The 7,580-nt window shown below is 40.2% G+C and overlaps 1 long non-coding RNA gene across 3 annotated transcripts; it reads right to left on the bottom strand.

Moving 5' to 3' along the window:
* Positions 1–3,638: 3,638 nt before the first annotated feature.
* Positions 3,639–7,183, bottom strand: LOC137134167 (uncharacterized). Of its 3 annotated transcripts, none has more exons than XR_010915388.1 (4): positions 7,046–7,183; positions 6,880–6,951; positions 5,141–5,362; positions 3,639–4,639 (listed from the first exon to the last, which is right to left on the bottom strand). It is a non-coding gene; the product is annotated as an uncharacterized lncRNA (long non-coding RNA). The 3 variants fall into 3 exon arrangements; XR_010915389.1 differs by lacking the exon at positions 6,880–6,951 and having other exon boundaries at positions 3,639–3,937; positions 4,482–4,639; positions 7,046–7,181; XR_010915387.1 differs by lacking the exon at positions 6,880–6,951 and having other exon boundaries at positions 7,046–7,182.
* Positions 7,184–7,580: the final 397 nt, after the last annotated feature.

The following is a 7,580-nucleotide window of genomic DNA, read 5'->3' as shown; positions in this document are numbered from 1 at the left end:
TGTCATCCAAGACAGTCTTGCAACACTCCAACCAGAAACAGAAGTTGTAGCCTATATTTTAGCCGGGTGATTATTTATGTACCTGCCATGAATTTTCTCTCAAGCTCGTCGTGTACCAGAACCTCCCACATCTCCCCCAAAACCAGATGGAACAAGGCTGAGTAACCGCAAAAGGCATCAGACTCCCGAGATTCTCTGTTTCTTGAGTTATGGATTCACCATATGCTGTGCAAAATTATACTTGTGAATCCAAAAGCTGAGGTTTGTTTGTGAGAAGCTCTGTGAGAATAAACACTGCAATCCTACTTTAAGACCTCAATCAATCTTATCGGGTAGTAGGCTGGATTTGCATGATAAAAACAATCAAACTTGTAGTTCTGAGAGATGATTGCTTATGGTTTCCAGCACCAGCTGCTTTTCACAGCTAATGCTAATGCATTATCCACAACTGCAAGAGCAGCATCATACACTGGCTTCAGAATCCATTAATAGTATATTCCTATTGAAAAAGAAATCTCAAGCACCATAATGTTACTCCATCCGCTTATCCTGTTTCAGCAAAGCAACGCTGTGCACTGAAAATACACCATCACTGACAGAGAGAGCCTAATCCAGTGATTGGTTTTACCTTATCACACAACTTAAGGAGTGTACACTTCTAAGCTGACGGATTGAACCTCTGTTCGATACAGGTTTGCAAAACTGAATCTGTTGAGCCTCAAAGATTTGATATGGGTATTTAAAGCTCTGTGCGGCATTAACCGCGGAGCACAACAAATAGCCTGCCTTTTAACAGGGCTAGGGAATCCCGGGGCCAGTTGGGATGCAAATTGAAATGATCCAAGAGTGGATAGAGAAGGTGAGGGCGGGCTCGGATGGGGCTGATCAGGGTGGATGTGGGAGTGGTGAAGACAGAGGGCTGTAGGAATGTGGGAATGAGACGAGGTGGTATGACGGTTGCGGTGAGAGGATGGCGAGGGTCTGAGGAGTTAGCTGGGATTATTCTCAAAGACTGACTTATGACTTGAGTAACAACTAGATAGTAACAAACAGCAGTGGAGAATGTGGCTGCTACCGTGTTCGTTCCCACCCCAAACAAAGGGTGACAGTCATTTGGTCAGTAAACAGTGGAGCCCTACTCAGCTCTCCTCTGTTGATGTGTGCGTTCCAGGCTGGATGTCAACAGTTCGAGGGGAGGGAGACAGATTCTGTCCTTACACCTTTGCCATATGATGATTTGCAGTTTTATCCTAAATCACATTATAATGATGTAAAATGAACAACACCAGCAGTGTTGATTGCGCTGCCGCGATATTTCACCTCGGGCCTTTGCGATCTGACAAGATGCCATTAAGACATCATTTCTCAGAATTATCACTGATCATAAAATCAATGTGGCAGAGGATTTTCCTCCATGGACATGCGGACGCACTAAAAAGAAAGCACGCCGGCCAATGTTGGGAGAGAGAGACTTTAAACGATACGTGATAATCAAAACCACGAGGCGCCTTGGCCAGAAGAAACTGCAGCGTTAGAGCGATGGAACCACCGTATAAGTTGAGCATGCTTACTTCATTAGGTACACAGCCTGCCGACCAGAACATCTGACATCACTAGAACAAATGGGATTATTTTGATTTAAATTTGCCATCGCGTTGGCACCTACAGTGCGACATCTCCCCTGCCAAAACTCACTGACTGTCTTTCAATGTAAACTTTCAGGCAGCTATTTTAATTGTTGATGCGATTGTGCCAGTGTAAGCATGTGCCAACGATGTCATCACATGTGCACACTCCTCTGCTTACCTGCACGTGCACATGTGCTACGAGCTCATTAATGTTCCACTGTTAGGCAGCCACCGACTAATGATTAGATTGTAACCTTTGTACTTTTCATTAAAAAGGGATAAATTACCACAGTGGACACAAAAAGAAGAAGACTCCCTCAACTGACCCTGTTAATCAAGACTGGAATGATCAGCCTAACTGGGATTTAATTGCCTTCTGCTGTTTTCTTCCAGCAATAATTTGGTTTACATTGGCTATGTTGTGCCACTAGTAAGTAAGCCAAGCCCTGCTGGCCCATTAAAAGCTAAGGCATTCTGTTTTGGTGGGTGTGAGGGTATATCAGAGAGGGGTTTGGGGGGGGGGGGGCAATGCACACAGGGTGACTCATGATCAGGAGTCCATGGAAGTCAATGTAAGACTATAAAGAAACCAGCTTCCCTCTCTAGGGTGTGGTGAGGTTTAAGGGCTTTCACATACAACTTTAAAGAGCCCAAGTTTTAAATCCTAGGATATACTGTTAAATCACATGGGAGGCTTATTGTTTTCAAGGCTTCACATATAAGCACTGTTAACCCTCTAAATGCCATTGAAACCAGCCTGATGTATGCTCATTATAAAGTAGGAACAGGGCCGGTGTGAGTGAAATGTGTCTGTTTTCCAAAATATAGTCCAAGTCAGTCGACTGGGTTTCCATAAAGTGTCCCGTTAAATAAGTGACTCTCACCCCCTTCCCATCGGAGCGTCTTCAGATGTGATTGAGCGTGTGTTTGTATGACCACCAGCCCGTTAAAACCACCCTGACATCACTGGCTTCTTTTTGCTGCTCGTGCAAAACCATCCAGCGGGCAGAGATTGAACCCTTTTCATTATTCTATCATCGGCTGTGACTGAGGCTGTCTGCGAGGCAGCGTTGTGTTTTCTTCACGCCGTGATTTGAAAAAAAAAAAAAAGAAGAAGAAGAAATAAAGAAGAAATAACATGCTTGATTGCAAAGAATACTGACAGGCACTTGAATAGACGTTCTTTTAGTGTTTTTAGGCCGATGCTTTTCAAAAAGGACTACTGTAAGTAAAAAAGCAAGCACGAACTGGAGTATAATGCTCCTTTTCTTTTCTGCAGTTGAATGGATTTTCTCTCTTTTATCTTGTTTTACATTTAAATAGTTTTACTGAAATGAGATAAAAGAACTACAATAATACAGTTACAATTTATGTGGTTTGAAAAACGCTCAATTCATAAGCAGAATTACACACACTCCCCTAAACCCTTTGATTTCCAGTCAATTTTGTTGCTTTGAAAAGTAAAGTTCATTCCAACCATCAAACCTTCTTTTTCTTGCTTGTTTTTATTTGGCCGCCCACACCTCACGCTCCCCAGTGTGGCCGGCTGCCGAGACAGTGTCAAGAAGTAAGATATGATTGTATCATCAAATATCGATCCGAGCTCCAACCTGCTCCATAGCCTCGTATTGATTCCTCAAACTGGTGCAAGAGGCCTGAAATTGCTCTTTGCAGTGAATTTCACCGTGGCAGTGTTTTTATTTGTCAAGAAAACATTCATGCACTGCTCAGCCGTGTCTGTAGAGCCTGTCTGTCTGATTATCTGCCCGCTCTTTTGTGTTATATCCATCTCTCTGAAGTCTCTGGTTTGGTTGGAGTAGTTTTCCGCAAACGTCTTTTTATGTAGAACTTTTATTTGCTGAGTGCAGATTTAATGCGCATATAGTTGCAACCCAGTGCTTATTACATCAATAAAAGATAGTAGAACTACAAAGAACTAGAAGTGACTAAGAAAACAATAAAACAGATTGTTCAAAAACCTCTTTACAGTGTATTTTATTGAATCCGCAAAGCGAGCTTATCCTTCAGTTATTAAAAGTACAAGATACAAACAAAGAGTGAGTGAATAAAAAAATGAATACAAAATCGTTTGGGGCATTTTTTTTGGGGGGGGGGAGAAAAATATGTTTCCCATGATATTTCTTTTCACTGGAAATGATGTTGTTGGACTGTTGTTGTTGAACGCTGAAATCCTGCATCAATGTATTTGTTTTGAAAGTAGATTATAAAGGAAGTTTTCAGCCTTGATCTTCTGCATCTGAAGTATTTGACCATGTGTCTGATGCTCACTTATTGAATTTGACCCTGTGCTTAAAAAATATAAGAAAAAATACTGATTGAAATATGAAGAACAACAAAGTGCAACATTAAAGTTTGAATCTGCAAAATGAATAAGCTGACACACACACACACACACACACATTCAAACGCACACAAAATTTTCAAAAGGCATTTTACTGTTTTTCTGTCTATATGGGAGAGTTATAAGATGCTTGAAACACCCTCTGCCAAATCATATTTCTTTTAGATTTAATGTACTGTATCAAAAGTCGCATTTCTATTCAAAATGAAACAGGGAAAAGCTGTGTACCCCGACCATCCTTACTATCCACACCTCCTGCCATACAGTACCATGATTGTGATGTAGCTCGAGTGCTGCTGCTGCTGATACCCATTATTCCAAGAAACACCAACTAAACAACATGACCCTGCTCAGTTTAATGGACTCACTAATTTAATATGCCACTGTGCTTTGGTGGCAATAGATTCAAAATCTAATCTGGGCCAAAACTGATTAGGCCTATTAAGTGGTAATGGAGCGAGGGGCACTTAGCATGCTCGGAGGTTAAGCACCTTTATCTGAGGCGTGGCTGCTCTTTTGTTGTCCTGTTGTTAAGCTGATTGCATAGCTGTGACCATCTGTCCACTTGTGTGGTCTTCTTTTTCTGTCAGGTTCTCCCAGATGTGTTCATTTGTAAATCTGATATTCACTCAAATTTCACAGATGCCAACTTGGGAAAAAAAAAAAAAGTTGTTTCAATTTTAGAGTTTAAAGTTTAAAAAAAACGAAAAAAGACTTTGAATAGAACAGACACAATCTTAAACTCCCCCCCCAAAAAAAGACAAAAAATTGGAAATGTTGATTTTATCATGAGCATATTCTGTAGATCTTCTGTAAGATCTTTGTGACCTCACACAGTTTGATAATTCAGGCAAAAAAGCTGAGCACTCGAACCAAATCATATGGAAATCGAAAATTGTGATTAATAAATTAAAGCTGAACATACATTTGAAGCACTAACATGTAATCTTGACAGACAACATATGTTTAAAAAAGAACTTCTGAACATTGCAGACTCTATCTTAATTAACTGTCAGAAAGAGCTGTATGTACTAAAAGCTCCCCAGTAGCAATAGCCCATTCCGTAGTACTTAAATAGTACAATAAGCTTTCAGCGTCTTTTGATGTGTGACTGATCTGCCGACCAACACAACCAGAAGGCATTCCTTACCCAGAGAGCTGGCTATGCATCCACGCTCTCTGCCAGCTGAACGCTCACTGCCACGGCACGTTTTCTGCTCACTCCCAGAAGGCCTTGACACTTTTCTGGCACGAATGAGGGATGGATCACGGGGCATAAAAAGAGACAATGTCCTGCAGTGTTGGAAATTTATAGCCGGACAGCCAGCGCAGACCCATATGTTTAGGAGGGGAGACGGGGCCATTCTCAAAGCTGCAATCAAATACATCTCAATTAGAGCCTTTTTCTCCCAGTAATATCTGCTTTAATTTGATGTGCTCAAGACAGACATGCCAGACTGCAACACGAGAGGCTTTTAAAGCTTTTGACATGGCTTTTTATGTTGGCTGTGAGTGGTGTAATTTCTCCTGTGAAGAATTCTTAACTTAAGCCTGATTTTTCAAAAAGGCTTAAAATACTATGCAATGGTACAAAAAGCTAACAATTGCTTGTTTATTGACCACAGGACAAAATGCAAATTGCAAAACTAATGGAATCAGAGGAGCTGCTGCACTTTGTCAAGAAAATAAAAAGGTTCTTTGAAGTAATAAAAACTAATTTCTGAATTTATACCTGAAACAAAAATGTATTTTAGAATGAAAAAGACTTGTAACACTGCACAGGTCTTTATTGTCGTTTTTATAATATAAAGTAATATACATATATATATGTATATTATATTATATATATATATATAACATATTGTTTTTAGGAGTCCAACAGTGATGGTAGATCTGCAGGAAAATTACAGTGATACTGAGATGGTTCACACATCTAAAGCAGGTAACAGACGCCATCTACTGGCTTCATTCTTCAACCTGCTCTTACTACATACTGTACAGTCTCACAGAGAGACCTTTAAAATGTACGGAAAATATCAAAGTAGTTTTCTACACGCCGAAAACTTGAAAGTCAATGCATCTAACAGGGGTATTTAGGAATATTATGAAGCCCATATGGAAAGTAGAGTTTGTTTTTTTTCTAAATGAACCAATTGGAAAGAGAGAGATATATGTATGCGATGTAACAATTATACCATGTACTGTACATGAAAGTCTTTAATTTGACTATATTGTGTGTAAGAAAAAAAAACGTCATTTGAAACAATACAACACTATATAGTAATTATAAGAACAAGTAAAATGCAAATAAATTGATCCCATTTGTCAACACTTTAGACTGCAGTAATGCTGAAAAGTAAAACCAGAAATGAAGGAACAATAAAATGTACATTTGTTCAAACAAGTCAAAATCAAACAATACTATACAGTTTAAATAATTATGCTCAGGACTCAATCAGTTCCCACTCCCAGCTGTTTCACTGCAGATTCATAAGATTTTGAGGCTGAGAGCATCATGTCTGTGAGTCAACCATGTGACCCTGCAGCCTGTATCCAGATGGCCACTTTTCTGTCTGTCTGCCTGTCTCTCTGTGTGTCTCTACGCCTGTCTCCCTCTAACCGGCTCCTCCCATCTGAGTCGGCACGGCAGCTATTCCTTTGACAGCTCTCTGAGCCCCTCTGCTAAACAGCATCAGAATTTCCACCGGGTTAAACCATGTGTATGCATCTGAGTTTGTGTGCATTCATGTGTGTGTGTGTGCAAAGCTGGGACCCATATCAATATAATTTGCATCGAAACGGCTGATGGCTCGTGCCTTTTACAGAAACAATTTGAAATTTATATGTCAGAAAAACGTCAATGGTAAATAAAGTATTTGTTCTCATGACCTTCTTTTGTGGAGTTTGGAGTTTGTGGTGAAGCATCACAACCATCACGAGGGATGAAAACCATAATGAAACCTATCATGACAAATAAAATGCTTCAAATGTTTATAAGAAATCCGGGGTCTAAAACTCCCTTTAGATAAGAAAATCGACGAATTACTGGACCTACCTTATGAAATGAACACAGAGAGAATGACAGCCTAGCATCCCAATCAAATACTTCCAATATTATTGCTTAGATTGTGTGCAGGTACCTGAAGCCATTTGTAGGTTGTTCCTATAGATGCTATTTTCAAAGACCCTGTTTTGTAGGATCGCTCTTACGACCAGGAAAGATGGTCGTCCTCAGGTAGGCGTCTTCCTTACACGGGACTGCACAGGCCACACCCCCGACATGGAGGATCTCCTTCGAGTTGTGTTTTTATCGTTTCTGGACTTAAGTGTAGGCCACTTAACTATCTAAGCTTTTGTAGTGATCATCCCATTTATCTGGGATTATTGCAGTGAATTTACTGTTTGGTCTTCTTCCAGGCCTAAAATGTCAAGTCCAAAGTCATGTATGCAGTAGCTTTATTCAGTAAGACCTTCGCAGATCCATCCAAAGCTGGTAGCAGTTGATCTTTGGATAGAGCATGAAATAAATAAATCCTCTTTAGCAGATCAATATTCATCCTATTTAATGCTGGATGTGAAACTGCTGGATT

This window comes from Channa argus, chromosome 10 (genome assembly GCF_033026475.1).
Source record: "Channa argus isolate prfri chromosome 10, Channa argus male v1.0, whole genome shotgun sequence".
Lineage (NCBI taxonomy): Eukaryota > Metazoa > Chordata > Actinopteri > Anabantiformes > Channidae > Channa > Channa argus.
This window is presented reverse-complemented; position numbering and strand designations above follow the sequence as displayed.